Here is a 17,274-nt window from a genome sequence, read left to right on the forward strand (position 1 = left end):
ATGGATCTTCAGAGTCGAGCTTTTCGGGCTTTTCCGTCGGCCCCAAGGATCTTCCAAGCCCTAGAATGCATCCAGAGCATGCTGAGAAGGAACCGATGCTCAGTCAGGTAGTGGATGAGTCTAACAGGGACACTTTCATCGCTGGCCCTGTTCATCGTGTTAGGGAGACTCCACCTCCCCCCCCTTCAGTATCATCTAGCTGCTCACTGGATAAAGGACATGACGCTAGAGCGGTCTCAGTTCCTGTTTCCGAAGAGAGGAGGTCTTCTCTCGCGTGGTGTAAGAACAGCTTTCTTCTCAAGGAAGTCTACCTTTGGCTGTTCAGAAACACGACCGCCGTCTCCTCTCGGACGCATCAGACACGGGCTGGGGTGCGACTTTGGACGGACAAGAATGCTCGGGAACATGGAATCAGGAGCAAAGGACACTTCACATCAATTGCAAGGAGTTGTTGGCGGTTATTCTGGCCTTGATAAACTTCAAGTCCCTCCAGCTTAACAAAGTGGTGGAGGTGGACTCTGACAACACCACAGCCCTGGCTTACATCTTCAAGCAGGGAGGGACTCTTTCGTGGAAGTTGTTCTAGATCGCAAGGGACCTACTCATCTGGTCTAAAGATCGAAAGCTAACTGGTAACGAGGTTCATTCAGGGCGGTTTGAATGTCATGGCAGATCACCTCAGCCGGAAGGGTCAGGTCATCCCCTCAGAGTGGACCCTTCTCAAGAATGTTTGCAGCAGACTTTGGGCCCTGTGGGGTCAGCCAACCATAGATCTGTTCGCTACCTCGATAACCTAGAGACTCCTGTTGTATTGTTCTTCGATTCCAGACCCAGCAGCAGTTCACGTGGATGCTTTTCTGCTGGATTGGTTCCATCTCGACCTGTATGCATTCCCGCCGTTCAAGATTGTCAACAGGGTACTTCAGAAGTTCTCCTCTCACAAAGGGACACGGCTGACGTTGGTTGGCTCCGCTCTGGCCCGCGAGAGAATGGTTCTTAGAGGTACTGCAATGGCTGGTCGACATTCCCAGGACTCTTCCTCTAGGAATGAACCTTCTAAGTCTACCTCACGTAAAGAAGGTACACCCAATCCTCCACGCTCTTCGTCTGACTGCCTTCAGACTTTCGAAAGACTCTCAAGAGCTAGGGGCTTTTCGAAGGAGGCAGCCAGAGCGATTGCCAAAGCAAGGAGAACATCCACTCTCAGAATCTATCAGTCTCAAGGGGAAGTCTTCCGTAGCTGGTACAAGACCAATGCAGTTTCCTCAACCAGTACCACTGTAACCCAGATTGCTGACTTCCTGTTATATCTAAGGAAAGTAAGATCCCTTTCAGTTCCTACGATCAAGGGTTACAGAAGTATGTTGGCAGCGGTTTTCCGCCACAGAGGCTTGGATCTTTCCACCAACAAAGATCTACAGGACCTCCCTAGGTCTTTTGAGACCTCAAAGGAACGTCGGTTGTCCACTCCAGGCTGGAATCTAGACGTGGTCCTAAGGTTCCTTATGTCATCAAGATTTGAACCTCTCCAATCAGCCTCTTTTTAGGACCTCACATTAAAAACTCTTTTCCTCGTGTGCTTGACAACAGCTAAAAGAGTAAGTGAGATCCACGCCTTCAGCAGGATCATTGTTTTCACATCTGAAACGGCTACATGTTCCTTGCAGCTCGGTTTTTGCTAAACGAGCTTCCTTCACGTCCTTGGCCTAAGTCGTTCGAGATCCCAAGCCTGTCCAACTTGGTGGGGAATGAACTGAAGAGAGTACTTTGCCCAGTTAGAGCTCTTAGGTACTATCTAAAAAGGTCTTAACCTTTACAAGGACAATCAGAAGCCTTATAGTGTGCTATCAAGAAACCTTCTTTTCCAAGTTCTAAGAACTCAGTTTCTTACTATTCAGGCTTCTGATTAGAGAAACACATTCTCATCTGAAGGAAGAAGACCTTGCTTTGCTGAAGGTAAGGACACATGAAGTGGGAGCTGTGGCTACTTCAGTGGCCTTCAAACAGAGCCATTCTCTGCAGAGTGTTATGGATGCAACCTATTGGAGAAGCAAGTCAGTGTTCGCATCATTCTATCTCAAAGATGTCCAGTCTCTTTACGAGTACTGCTACACCCTGGGACCATTCGTAGCAACGAATGCAGTAGTAGGCGAGGGCTCAGCCACTACATTCCCATAATCCCATAACCTTTTAACCTTTCTCATGAATACTTTTTATGGGTTGTACGGTCGGCTAAGAAGCCTTCCACATCCTTGTTGATTTGGCGGGTGGTCAATTCTTTCTTGAGAAGCGCCGAGGTTAAAGGTTGTGATGAGGTCCTTTAGTATGGGTTGCAGCCCTGTATACTTTAGCACCTTTGAGTTGATTCAGCCTTCCAAGAGGAACGCTGCGCTCAGTAAGGAAGACGATCTTATTAAAGGCAGAGTAACGGTTCAAGTCGACTTCCTTACCAGGTACTTATTATTTCATTGTTATTGTGGATAACTGATTATATGAAATACGGGATACTTAGCTATCCTTTAGTCTTGTACACTGGTTTTTCACCCACCCCCCTGGGTGTGAATCAGCTACATGATTATCGGGTAAGTTTAATATTGAAAAATGTTATTTTCATTAGTAAAATAAATTTTTGAATATACTTACCCGATAATCATGATTTAATTGACCCACCCTTCCTCCCCATAGAGAACCAGTGGACCGAGGAAAAAGTGAGGTGGCGTCAACAACAAGTACTGTAGTACCTGGCCACAGGTGGCGCTTGTGAGTACACCCCCTTCTAGTATAGTGATAGCTGGCGTATCCCTCCCGTAGAATTCTGTCGGGCAACGGAGTTGACAGCTACATGATTATCGGGTAAGTATATTCAAAAATTTATTTTACTAATGAAAATAACATTTTACGGCAGGAGGGAAAAATACCTTACCTAGTAGGGTAATGAAAAGTGAGTTTTTAAATCATGCTGCTCAACATCATGGGAAACATGTTTTTACAGATGGCTCCAAATCGGGTGCAGGAGTTGGAAGTGCAGCTGTGGTGGGGGATATTGTTATTAGAAGGAAACTCCCATACTCTTGTTCAATTTTTACTGCTGAGCTGTACGCAATAATTCTCGCAGTCCAACATATTTTTAAAAATGGCAACCAAAATAGTTTTTATACAATTTTTACGGATTCCAATAGTGTTTTACTCTCATTAAAACAAATTATGCCAGGCCATCATCTAGTACAAGAGGTGCAGGACTGTTTAGTACTTCTGAAATCTAGGAAGAGTATCAGTGTTCACTTCTGTTGGGTCCCTGCCCATGTTGGGGTGGATGGGAATGAACAAGTAGATAAGGCAGCAAAGGAAGCTTCAGGGCTAAGTAATCCATCCCCCTTGAGTATTCCTTACAAAGATCTTAAAAGTGAGATTCATCTTTACTGTAAAAATAAGTGGCAAGCTCGATGGTCTGAACTGACCACCAATACAAAATTGAAACAAATCCACCCATTGGTGGATAAATGGTCATCTTGTAATTCTACAAGTAGAAGGGATACCATTATTTTAACTAGGCTGCGTATTGGCCATACACATGCAACGCACAATTATTTAATGAAGAGTGGGGAAGGGAGACAGGCCCCTCTTTGTAATACCTGTCAAGTGACAATGGATGTTAAACATATTTTAGTCGATTGTCCTTTTTTTAATCTCCAGAGGAGGACACATTTACTCCAGGACAAACTATTAAGAGATATACTGGGGGAAAACTGTAATACCCTGAACTTGAGAAAATTTATACAAAGTATTGGGTTATATTACGAGCTATAATTGATTTTATTAATTTATTTATTTATTTTACCCTTTTAATCCCTATTTATTTCACATCTAGATTTTATTGTATGAAAGTGTTACGATTTGTATTAAAGGTTAAAATGATACTAAATGGTGTGAGTGTACAGATATGATTGAATGATTTTCGTTATATAGCGCTGAATGGCCTTTGATGCCCCAGTGCTTGGCTTAATGCCTAAATCCCATATTCAATTCAATTCAATTTGGGAGACTATAGTTTCCCAGGAAACACACATAGTTCCGTAACTGGAATACGAACCACACTATTTATTAGGGGTATTACTTTCTGTGAAGCTGAAATGACGAGCCATTAAAATTTAGCGAGGGTTAATTACGCACACCGCTAGTTAGTGGGGGTTAGGGGGTGTAGCTTGCTACCACTCCCACTCACACACCGATGTTTAGCTCACTTTACTTTTGGCTCGGATGGAGAACGGTTGTATCCGCTCTTCCTCCTCGCCTATTCTGGACTGCCATTAATTTTTGTCTTTCAACTTACTTTTTCTTATATGTATATATATACAGTATATGAAAACATTCTTAATGTTTATGTATATATATATATATATATATATATATATATATATATATATATATATATATATATATATATATATATATGTATAGAAATGTTGTAAGTTTCCTTTTCAGTGTTTGTGCTATGCGTGTGATACTTATATGACAGGTTCTCAAGACACTTGCACAAGGCCAGGGAACCTTCCCTTCCGACCTCTCCCCCTGGTCCATCGGTCTTCCCATCGACATGTAACCTACCGTTGACTTGGCTGCCGCCGGAGGGGTATCGTCATCGTTTGGACCCTCCTCGTTCAACTGTTGTCTTCGCCCTTCTCTCTTCCTACGGAAAACATGGATTACTGAGCGAAGGGAGTGTGGCCTCTCAGAGATTAACTACGGTCTTTCTCTTCTCAAGACCGTTCACCTTTTATGGGCCTCTTGACAGTGTACTAATGAGGGAAGTACCTTTCCCGTTCGTGGGTTAGGTTACGCTTCCGATTGTTTTTCTCAATTATTTAAGTGAAATTATAACCGTTGTAATTTTAACTTTTCAGCTTCTTCTCCGTGGGGAACACTTCCCTTCGGAGGATCAGTGGTTCTTCCTATTAGTGAATATTTTTAGCTGATTTAAATACTTGTAATTCTTGTTTTATTACAGTTACTCTCCGCTCCCCTTCTCCCGTCGACGTCGACTGGGGAAGGGAGGGCGCAAAACTTTTTTATGTTTGTTCCCTCGGTGGTCCCTCTTCCCATCGCGGACTAGGTGTTCCTCTCTAGGGAATTTTCTGTTACATGATTTATTTCATTTTTCCTCAGCTAGCGATGCAGTTTTCTTCGTTTGACTAAGTGCCGACGAAGCAGGGCCGTTCTGTTCAGGCCTGGGGAATCTGTTGTCACTGCTGTCCCTTAAAGGACGTCATCATTGGCGTCATCCCTTCTCTTAGAAGTATGCCCGTGGCAACACCTGATCAGCACTTTATCTTCGAGGAACTAGCTCCGGCTACGCTTCCTCAGGTAGCGCTCTCGTCAGATCATCTTAGAGCTCTACCAGGAGGTTTGCCTCCAGGGGTTGGACAACTTTCCCTTCCGAGGGAGAGTTTCCTCACCAGGTGTGAGGTTGTTTCTCCCTTCCGAGGGAGAACTTCCTGCATCTTCATCACTTCATCGAATCCGACTGCTGTTGCTGTCTTCGCCTAGACTACACTCGCCCTTTGCTGAATCTCTCTTCCTTCGGGGGCGGAGCATAGTCTTAGGCAAGTCTCTCCTGCAAAGTGATCACCTCTCTCGTTCGCGAGAGGGGCCACTCATAGAGATTACTCTTCGGAGGATTGCTACTGGGCGGCATTGGTTCCTGAACTTTCTCCTGACGACATTACAGTGGATATTCGCCTTTCCAAAGGGCACATCTCGGTTCCTGATCGTTCTACCAGCTGACCTGCATGAGTTTACGGAAGAAGAGATACTGGCCATGTGTTCTTTAACTGTATGGAAAGTGCATAAAGTCCCTGGAACATCAATGATTATCCTTACTTTCCAGGATGCTGATGTACCTTTCCACATAATTGATAGGCGTATCCCATCTTGTGTGCTAAGGTACTGAGTGAAGGACAAACCGTGGTTCAATGATGATTGTAGACGTGCTTATTTGGAGAAGCAGGAGGCATATCACCTTTGGAAGGGTAACAGATCAGATTTGACCTGGAACAACTATACTCAGCTTTGAGCTTTTGCTCAGAGAGTTTATGCCTCAACTGAAAAGGAGTACAATTTAACCATAAAAGAAACACTTTCAAGTACAACTCAGGAACATAAATGGTGGTCTACCCTTAAATCTGCACTCTTTGGTGTGGATGCAACAGTTCCTCCTTTACTTAAACCAAATGGCTGAGTCACTCACTGTTCAAAGTAAAAGGCAACCCTTTTGGCTGATGTTTTTGACAGTAAACAGAGTAATGAAAAACTTGAACTTCCTCATTCCTGTTTTCCTTAGGCTAAACTAACTAGTTTAGCTTTTTGATCTTGTGAGATTAAAGCTCTGTTGGTGGACCTTGATGCTTATGGAGGTGTAGACCCAAATGGTATTTTTCCTTTGTTTTTTATAAAGACAGCAGATTTCTTAGCTCCAAAGTTATCTGTTATTTTGCGCAAGTTAGCAAGTAGAGGAGCTTTTAGGACTTATTGGAGAATTGGTAATGTTATTCCTCTATGGAAATTTGTTTGTGGTAGCTCAAGTCTCACTAATTACCGCCCAATTTCCATAACTCCCATATTATCTAAAGTTTTTGAACGTCTTCTGGCAAAACGTCTTAATAGGTTTGCTGGGTAATCATTTATTCTCTAGTTTGCAATTTGGTTTTCGTAAAGGCCTTGGAGCATGTGATGCCCTTACAATCTCCAATGCTGTACAGAAAAGGGATTTTGACGAAGGAAAAATCTATTTCTGGGGAGAGACCTGTGACGCCCGGTGAAAGTCCTTCTTTCCTAATATAAATCTTCCAAATATACTAGAGAAAGATAAAAGCATGGAATGCAGAGGTTACAACCCTCGCGTGAGCACCTTGTTGGTGTCGTATATCTAACAAGGGCGTTTGTAAAACACTATTCACAGGCTGTCTTCCATTTAGATAATCCCTTCATAAAAGGGGGAGGGCCGTGACAGGCCCTAGAGAATACAGTTGGGTTACCCTACCGACACCTACCACTTGCGCTCACCAGGTCATCCTTCTGCAAGAACATATGGCTTGGCAAGGAAAGGGTGGGTCCGTACAAAAATAACCGGGAAGGGTTTCACCGGGCGTCACAGGTCTCTCCCCAGAAATAAATTTTTCCTTCGTCAAAATCCCTTTTCTGGGTCGACCTGTGACGGCCGGTGAAAATGTACCAGAGAATGCCTTCCAAGCCCATTAAAATAATAATATAATGAGGAGAATACAATCACCATGTACGACAATAATATGATATAATAATGTAAGTAACCGTCCAATTACCAACTAGCCAAATAACATAGGGAACGTAAGGCTAAATAATTATGACGACAAGGAACCAACTGAGTGTCGAATCGCAAAAGGCATCAAACCTTACATGTCTAAGCATATCTAAACATTAAAGGAACGGTAACTACAATAACAGTTAAACCATAGAAATTAAACAAGGCAAATATCATAGGGCTAACGAACTACCCAGGAGAGTGGCGACGTGGTGTGAGTGGCGGGTAGGAGGGAGAAGAGAAGAGATGGAAGAAAGGAAGAAGAAGAGATTAATGGGGAGGGATAAGGCTCCCCGCTGCCATCGTCGGGTATTAAAGGGCCTGTAAGATCTTTAGATAGTGGCGTTTGACAACCATAGTGGATTTCCAACCCGTATATTTTTTAAAATCATCAAAGTCCCTGTTCTGGAAGTCACTGTTGGAGGTATCTACTGTCCGTATATCATGAGCCTGGGGAAATAATTCCGGATTAGTATGTTTAATGAAGTAGAGGATTTGTTGCCTGATACTGTGAATGGAAATAGTACCTCCTTGTTCCCTGATAACCAAGGGGGCCAGACGGGCGGGTGGCAGTTCTAGCTAAAAAGGCCTTGAGAGTAGTGACTGTACACGGAGAAAAGATCCTGGGGAAGAAGAATAATCTTCCGAGGGAGCACCTATTTTGCGGATCCTCATTTTTTAGCTAGGAAAGCTTTGTCTGGAAAAGGGAGTACTTCGCTGAAGGGAGGAAATCTGTTTTCCGGGTTTCGTGAGAGAGCTGCTAGTTCTGATGTTCCAACACCTGAGGCCATAGCCGTTAGAAATAAAGTCTTCCTAAGAAGAGTGATATAAGAGCAGGATTCATTGTCCGTGTCCGTCGCAAGTTTGAGAACACCGTTCAGAGATCAAGAGTCCTTTTGTGGCCGAACCGAAGGTCGAAGCCTAGCACATGTTTTTGGAATTGATGAGAAATAGGAATCAGCTAGGTTAATGTTGAACCCAACAAGGAAGAGCTTCTTCAAAACTGACTTGATGGTGGTTAAAGTGCTAACTGTTAGGCCTTTGTCAAATAGGAACCTCAAGAAAGAGATGGCTAAATTCGGGGACATACGAGTATGGTCTGAACTCTTAGGGAATCTGCTAGTTGTTAACGGCCGAATAATATTGACGAATTGTCGAGTCCCTTTTGTCCGATTCGATGAAGAGATCGTTTTCCGGTTCAATGTTCGCGTCTCTACGAGCTGCAAACTTCCTGTAGTCCACAAAGTTAGAGTTTTGGCTATCCTTGAGTAATCTGACACTGTGAGTTTGGATTACTTGGGTCAGTTTGAGGAACGGGATCCGGATGGGACGGAGTTTCAACTCGAGGAGGAGAGGAAACCAACTGTTCTTAGCCAGTGAGGTGGTACTAAAACCACTGCGCCCCGGAAGGAGCGTAGTTTGTGTAAAAGTTTCTTTAGAAGATTCACTAGGGGAAATAGGGAAATCTTCTTCTAATGGTTCCAATCCCGGGGTAATGCGTCCATGGCATAAGCCCGAGGGTCCAAGGTTGGGGTCACATAACAGGGAAGTTTGTGATTCATCTGAGTTGCGAATAGATCTACCTGGAGGCCCGGAACCAGCCCGAGTATCACCGGAATGAAATTATGTCTAGAGACCATTCTGACTCCAGTGGATTCGTCCTGGATAGTGAGTCCGCTCTCACATTCTGGCCTCCCGCTAGGTGAGTTGCTGACAGGAACCAGTTCTTTTCTGTTGCCCAGTCGAAGATAGTGACCAGGTTCTGATTCAGGTTGGGTGACTTGGATCCTCCCCTGTTGGCGTAGTGTACTACGTCTGTGCTGTCTGACACTACTCTGATGTGGGTCGACCTCGGAGGAGAGTCTCTCTTCAGGGTCAAGAACACTGCCATGGCTTCGAGAACATTGATATGGGACTGTTTCATGGCGGGTGACCAAGAGCCATGAAACATCTGATGTTCGGAGTAATCCCCCCATCCACTTAGAGACGCGGCTGTATGGAATGTCACTTGTGGGATTGGGAATTGTAGAGGAACCGATTTGGAGAGGTTCTTCGGTTCGGACCATGGGCGTACAGTAGTCTCATTTTCAAGACAGAGGGGATCTTTGAGACCTTGTCTCTTATAGGTACTGTAGCTCTCTTTCTCCAACTCGATTGATGTCTTTGAGTTTGGCTTTTAATAGGAGATCTGTTACTGAAGTGAATTGGAGAAGGCCGAGGATACTTTCTAAGGCTCTCCTGGACACCTGTTTGTGTTTGAGAAAATTCTTGATCTTGGAAACTATTCCTCTTACCCTTTTGGAAGGGAGAGACAATGTGTGCTTCGAAAGGTCCCACTGAATGGCTAACCATTCTAAGTGGCCTGATGGTTGCAGGCGAGACTTTTGGAGATTGACCCGAAATCACAGGTTGTAGAGAAATCGAAGTAATTCCGCCGTAGCTCTGTTGCCTTCTATGACCGGCTGGGCCCAAATGAGCCAACCGGCCAGATAAGCAATGATCGGTATCTCTTGGTTCCTGAGTTGTCCTAACACTGTCTCTCCCAGTTTCGTGAATATCCTGGGATCAATGATGAGGCCGAAGGGCATGTCTTGAACGCAAAGGCTTTCCTGCCTAGACGGAAACCCAGATAAGAAGAGAAGTTTCGAACTATAGGTGCAAGCTAATAGTTGTCGGTAAGATCGACAGAGGTGGTGACAGCCCCACGGGGAAGTAAGGTCCGTACCTGAGAGATAGTCAACATCCGGAACTTGTCGCAGAGAATGTAAGAGTTTAGCTTGACAAGTCCAGGTCCACTCTCAATGCCGACAAGCCTTTCTTCGGAATTGTGAACAGGCGGCCTTGGAACTTCAGTGATCGATCCCGTTTGATTGCTTTCTTCTTGAGTAACTCTGTGGTGTACTCTTTCAGGATGGGAGTGGATTTCTGGGAGAAGGTCACTGGTGGAGGAGGAGGACCTTGTGGCCATTTTCACCTCAAACCTTTAGAGATTATGCTATGAGCCACCAGACCGAAAGTCCAATGGACTTGAAAATGGTAAAGTCTCCCCCCCTACCGGGACCACCTCGTTGTGAGGGAGTGAATCTAGGTCCTTTCCTTCTCCGAGCCCCCTTTTTTCTAGGTCCGCCTCGATGGCGGGACTGTCTTCTACTCCTGTAGCTTCCTCTCTGGTGTCCACGAAAGGAGCCTGAGGGTTCGGATCTAGGGCTGTATGCAGGCGAGGACATCCCAACGGGGTTGGGCTGTGTACCTGGGGAATCAGTGAGGTAGACCACCTGATGAGGGGGATTCGGATGCATAGACGTCGAATCAGAGGAAGACTGTGATGACGAGTGGGTAACCGACTATCGATTCCTGTCTGATAGAGGTCTCCGACAGAACGTATTTCCCACAACTAACCCGATCAGACCACCAAACGTGTAGGTTGAATTGGAAGGGCAGAGATTGGTTCTTCCTGAATATCCGAAACAAAGCCTCAGTGGGATAAATCGAGGCTAGGGTCTCCCTGAGGTGGGGTCCGGCTCTTTAAGAGCCAGTATGGCCGAACCTTCTTTGTCAGTTTGAATAGTAAGACCTGTCCATTTATCCATAATAGACAAGGCAACGATGAGAGCGGCTGTAGATATGGCGTATTCCCCATTGTGTGGGGTGAGCTTGGAATTATCGTACCCCCCAGACTGACAACATCCTGGTCCAGACAGATCGGGCCTGCCCTTTAGGAAATAATACCGTTACCTTCGGTACCTTGTCTAACCTAACCAAGGCATGCTCTTTCAATCGAACGGATCCGTTGAATGGGAATTCTAGTACCTGAGAGTAAAATCTAAGTCCCCCAGAGGGAGGACGTCTATGCCATCCAGAGTTATGGTACCATCTATATATGGAACATGTAAGGCAAATCTCTATGCGTTGTTTTTATCGAAGGAGGTTACTCCGATACGCCTGGGGCTGTAGGGGGAGTCATCCGAGTTCCTGAACGGATCCGACTCACCACCATATCTTTGAGCTCCGTCATAGCCCCTTGGCTTTCCCTAGAATGTGTTGCTCTTAGCCGTCACGGTTTTATGCAAGGTAACATGAACATCAGGATCCTTTGAGGGTCCTAGGTCGGTGTCGCAGGTAATTGCAAAGCTGAAGGCTCAAAACTCATCCCCACCTACCTGGCCGTCCATGGGGTCGACGTCCAACCTTAGAGAGGACACTCCGAGGAGATAGGGACCTCTAGATGGAGCATTCCTTCCAAACCTTGATACCCAAGGGCGGAGAGCCTCTCTTGCAGGCCGGAGAGAATCACCATCATCCTGAAAGAAGTGAGGGGATTAGTGATGAAGGAGAAGACCCCTTCTCCTCAATAAGCAATGCATACATTAATCCGGATCAAATTAAATCATCGCCAAAGGATACCAAAAGGAAACATATTAGAACCAACTTACATCATGGGTCCGGAGTAGCGAGGACAGCTCGTAGCAGAACGTGCATGACTCCGGGAACCACACCATGTAGGCGGACCTTCTGTAAAAGAAAGGGGACATAAGTCTGGATGTTCCTTGAAACTTGGTTAGTGATCCTATTCACAGGCTGGGATCAGCCGTATAGCTAATAAAATGCCTATATTTATGCATATATTTAATTCTATCTATGTATTTTGTGTTCAAAATAGAAACAAATTAATTATGCCTATATTTATGCATATATTTAATTCTAACTATGCATAATGTGGATAAATATCCATACAACATCGTGTTCAAAATAGAAATAAATTAATCATGCCTGTATTTATGCATATATTTAATTCTAACTATGTATGTATAAATATGGATAAATATCCATACAAAATCGTGTTCAAATAGCAATAAATTTCCACTCAGTACTTGGAACCGAACGTTTGCCCCTTCTACTAATATCCAGTAAACACATAACAAGTAACTATAACCTCATCGGTAAAATAAAGTTAACTCTGGTTCTGAACGTCTGAGTCAGGGGTGGCCATCCTATGGCCCATGCGCCAACAGTGGCGCATTTCATGATTACAAGTGACGCACTATACCCCAAGATAGTAAATGAATGACTTTTCTTTAAAATTGGTAATTATGTTCATATAATTTCATTAGGACTTCCAAGAATAGCTAATGAATATTACCAACACAAATTCAAAGTGTCATTAAAGTAAGTACAGTTTACTTTGTATTCAAGTTAAATCCTTTCCTTTACAGCTAAAACCGAAGATTGGCCACCCGTGGTCTGAGTGATCTCTGTTTCCACCGGAGATCTGGTAAGAAAGGTCCGTCACAGTGAAAACGTGAACAACCTGTACGATATTGTGATTATTCATGAAAAAGGGGTTCATACCCTGGTTTCTTATCGTCTGATTGATCAAAAAGCTAACACCTTAATATAATAAGAAATTATATTAATAATCGGTAACCACGTAACATGAAAATAACCTTCATCGGTATCACATTGTTAACCCCAGTTCTGATCGTCTGCTTGATCTCTGTACCGGAGACCCGGTGACAAAGGCCCGTCATTGTGATATCGTGACCGTCATTGGTACGATAACAATACCCTCAATTCTGAATGTGTTATCTCCAGTGAAGCCGGAGATTCGATGAAAAAAGAGGCCGTAATAGTGTAATTGTGATCAATCATGACAAAGGTTCGTGTGCAAAAGGCCTCAGCCGGAGTCTGAGTGCCGGATTTCACCGTTGTACTCCAAATATCTGACTAGTTCTCACCCAATGAGTATCCATTATAGCGGAGTATAACTCAAGGCGGAGCTAAGGGTGTCGGCATAAAACGACCCCAATTAATGACTCATACACTAACGTACCTAGTAATAGTGCTAGCTATATTAACAGTAACCACATCAATAAAACGTGTATAACATTAAACGTACTATCATCAACTCGGATAATTAGAGGAGGCCTGAATAACTCGTGATCGTATCAAAACGGAAAACGGGAAATTCACCTCTCTTACTCGAGCTAATAAAGAAAACGAGAGAAGGGATAACTCATATCTGTAGAACAGGAAACGAGCACTCTATGCTCTCGCTCTCAAGGTTACATAATAAAAAACTAACATCACACAATATAAGAAAAATAATAAAATTGATTGCTTTTTTCTTAGTACAGGGGGTCCTCGGGTTACGACGCTGATCCGTTCTTAAGACGCGGTGTAACCCGAATTTCCGTGTAAGTCGGAACACCATAAATATACGTACTGTACTGTACTGTAAAGTATTACTGTATACTGTACTATAATAAAATGTATCAAATGACATAAAAACAATATTAGAAAAAGAGAAAACAATTCCTTACCACATGAATTAAAGTAAATATCAATAAAAAAAGAAAACAATTCCTTACCACATGAATTAAAGTAAATATCAATAAAAAAAGAAAACAATTCCTTACCACATGAATTAAAGTAAATATCAATAAAAAAAAAGAAAACAATTCCTTACCACATGAATTAAAGTAAATATCAATAAAAAAAGAAAACAATTCCTTACCACATGAATTAAAGTAAATATCAATAAAAAAAAGAAAACAATTCCTTACCACATGAATTAAAGTAAATATCAATAAAAAAAGAAAACAATTCCTTACCACATGAATTAAAGTAAATATCAATAAAAAAAAAGAAAACAATTCCTTACCACATGAATTAAAGTAAATATCAATAAAAAAAAAAGAACAATTCCTTACCTTATTCCTATGGTTGGCTTGCACACTGGAAGGGATGTTGCAAGGGACGGAGAGACTGGTTTATTGTGGAGAGGAAGGTGCAGAAGATGCTGGAGAAACTGGGGCAGGTGAATCAGGATTCTCTGGAAGTGAGACAGAAGATGCTGGAGAAGCTGGGGCAGGCGAGTCTGGAGGTGAAGAGCCTACAAGAGGTGGTGGAGAAGCTGGAGAAGCAGAGGCAGCTGAGGTTGATGGCAGAGGCTCTGTAGCAATAGAGGCAGCTGAGGTTGATGGTAGAGGCTCTGTTGCAGGCAAATCTGGAGTAGTAGAGGCAGCTGATGTAGAGGGTGCAGTTCTCTCTACTTTCTTAAAATACCGCTCCAGGTTAGACTGGACAGAGAGGATCCTCTTCTCATCCAAAATCTCCTTATAACACTGCAGTAAGTCCATGACACCTCTGGAAACCCTGGTGAACCTGTCCATGTTGGGATCTTGAGCCTCGAAAGTTGCCAATGCTTGTTGTATCTCGGCAAAACCTTTTGACAAGCCCTGCCTTGTGAAAGCATTTCCCCCAAGAAGCAAAGTTAGCCTCTCCTTGCCTGCTTTATGACCGGGTGCTGACTTCTCCTCCTTTGCTATGTACGTGCGGTTAGGCATGCGCTTCCAGAATAAACCTGTCTCATCCGCATTGAACACCTGATAAGCAGAATAACCCCCCTCCCTAATTATCTCAGCCAACGCTTTAGGAAATTCACTTGCTGCTTTCTCATCCCCACTAGCAGCTTCACCTTGCACTTTAAGATTATGGTAATTGGCCCGAGCCTTAAATCGCATAAACCAACCCCTACTAGCCGAAAACTCTTCACTTTCACTTTCTCCCCCCCTTTCTTTTTTCAACGCTTCAAACAACCTTTTAGCCTTCTCTTGAATAACCATTAAGCTCACTGGAATACGCCGTTGATTTTGATCTTCCAACCAAAGCACTAATAACCTTTCCATTTCGATAATTAAACCACTACGCTGTTTCGTTATCACTGTTGCTTTCATTGGAGCAGATCCTTTTACGTGTTCAACAATGCGCTCCTTATCTTTAAGGATAGTAGCCACGGTCGAACGGCTAAGGCCAAGCGATCGGCCAATGTTCGTTGGCGTTTCACCGTTTTTAGACCGCTTAATAATGTCTAATTTCACTTCCATGGTGATGGCCTTCCTTTTCTTCGATGCACTACCATCAGAAGAATCTGCCTTGCGCTTTGGAGCCATAATGAAGGGCAAAAAGTTCAAAAAAACGATCAAACACGTGAGAGAAAGAACAGGCAATCACAACCAAAAATGGCGTATGAGTGGAACTGAGCGACGCCGTCTTCCTCGCCCACAACCACCGCAAAGCGTATTCATCCACCGCGCGCTAGAAACTAGTTCGCAATTGTTTACCTTCGCTTACGACGCTAACGGTGTAAGACGGAACGACGCTTAATATTATTTTTATATTTTTATGGGGCGCGTTCGTAACGGCGAAACCGCGTAAGTCGGGACCGTCGTAACCCGAGGACCTACTGTACATACAAAAGAATCATGGAAAAGATGCACATCCATTACATTTGTAGTATAGTAGCCATCAGCAGCCTTACACCATTCTAATATGGTATGACTGCATCTGATTTGCGTTTCATGTTCGATTTAATTTTACTACGTACTGTATACAGTACTGTATTATCGTATGATCACATTCTCTTTTCGTGTTTTATTTCTTTCTGTGCTGAATTATATATCATATGTAATGCAATGAACAATCAGTAAGAGCAGATATTACTAATTACAGTATTAATGGAATTACAGGTAACAAAATATCGTATTTGGTTGTCTTCAGATTTCGCGGTATTTTCGAATTTTCCGGAAAATCCGCGATATGTATATATATATGGGTTATGGAAAAAACCCGCGAAGTGGTGAATCCGCGATGGTCGAACCGCGAAGTAGCGAGGGTTCACTGTATTTAAGAACATCACAGCATGGTCAAGTTTATAGTTCAAATGTGTCTGTTATCTTGATGTCTAAAGTTGAAGTTGAATATGCTAGTTATTCAACTAGATAATCCTTAAAAGTGAATCTTATGTATCAAATTAATTATCAAGAATCAGGTTATAACTTGAAGAAAATTTGAAGTGAAGATATTTTACTTTTCTTTCAGAAGCTTTTGAAATCCAAAAGCCAAGGAAACAAAACACTTTCTAGTGGGCAACCTGATTCGCCTAATAATATGAGGAGATGGAACCTGAAGGAACACTGATGACACAAGATCAAATTATTCATATCTGAATTAAAGCCGATAACGGAAATGCGAGGCTTTAATATTTAACTGACACCAGTTTAAAGATAAGTTGAAATTTCCATTAAAGTGTTTTTAAGAATTTTGCGCCTCATTTAGGTTACAGAGTGAGCATTAGTTATTTATGGAAGGTAGCTTATGTACAGTATACAATATAGTGTTGAGCATATACTATTTGAAAAAGTCCATTATTGTAGAACTTCTCTTGAAAGTGAGATTGTTCTCAAATTATTTTTATGGTGAGATGGTTAAAGATTTGTCATTATGCATTATAGTTTTCAATATTAAACTTACCCGATAATCATGTAGCTGTCAACTCCGTTGCCCGACAGAATTCTACGGAAGGGATACGCCAGCGATCGCTATACAAGAGGGGGGTGTACTCACAAGCGCCACCTGTGGCCAGGTACTGCAGTACTTCTTGTTGACACCACTTCAATTTTTCCTCTGTCGTGCTTCCGGCAAGACGTTCATGGATACGCTTATAATTTTGGAGTCTTGTTCACGGTTTTTGGTGAAGTATTGCTCTAAGATTTCAGCTTTCGCTATTCAGGAAGTTTTATTATTAGCTTAACTAACTTTTGGAATTAATTTGATTAATTATGGTGACGAAGAGAGTATGAACTCTCTTTCACCTTTAAATGGCCGACCCTTCCCTTAGACGGAAGTGTTGGTGTCTAAGAGAGTATAGACTCTCTTTCTTATTTTTGCTTAACAAAAGTTATAGATTTATTTTATATCTCTCCGCCTGTTATAGGCCTCCTCGATTAACTTCCTTTTATTATAAACTTATTAAAATTAATTTTTATATTTGTTTATATTCGACCTTTCCTAATAGTAGGCGGTCTTTTCTTGGTACCGAAGTTAATTAACATTGAGCCCGTCATTTCGGTTTTACCTGTTAACATATTATGCTATTTTAA

General features: G+C 42.8%; 1 long non-coding RNA gene across 1 annotated transcript in view; it reads left to right on the top strand.

The window, feature by feature from the left end:
- LOC137623711 (uncharacterized) overlaps positions 1–16,619 on the top strand; it is a 76,955-nt gene extending 60,336 nt beyond the window's left edge. The window contains exon 3 of the long non-coding RNA XR_011040624.1: positions 16,214–16,619. This is a non-coding gene — a long non-coding RNA (uncharacterized lncRNA). The remainder of the gene's footprint in view (positions 1–16,213) is intronic.
- The last annotated feature ends 655 nt before the right edge of the window (positions 16,620–17,274 follow it).

Source organism: Palaemon carinicauda, chromosome 30, assembly GCF_036898095.1.
Source record: "Palaemon carinicauda isolate YSFRI2023 chromosome 30, ASM3689809v2, whole genome shotgun sequence".
Classification (NCBI taxonomy): domain Eukaryota; kingdom Metazoa; phylum Arthropoda; class Malacostraca; order Decapoda; family Palaemonidae; genus Palaemon; species Palaemon carinicauda.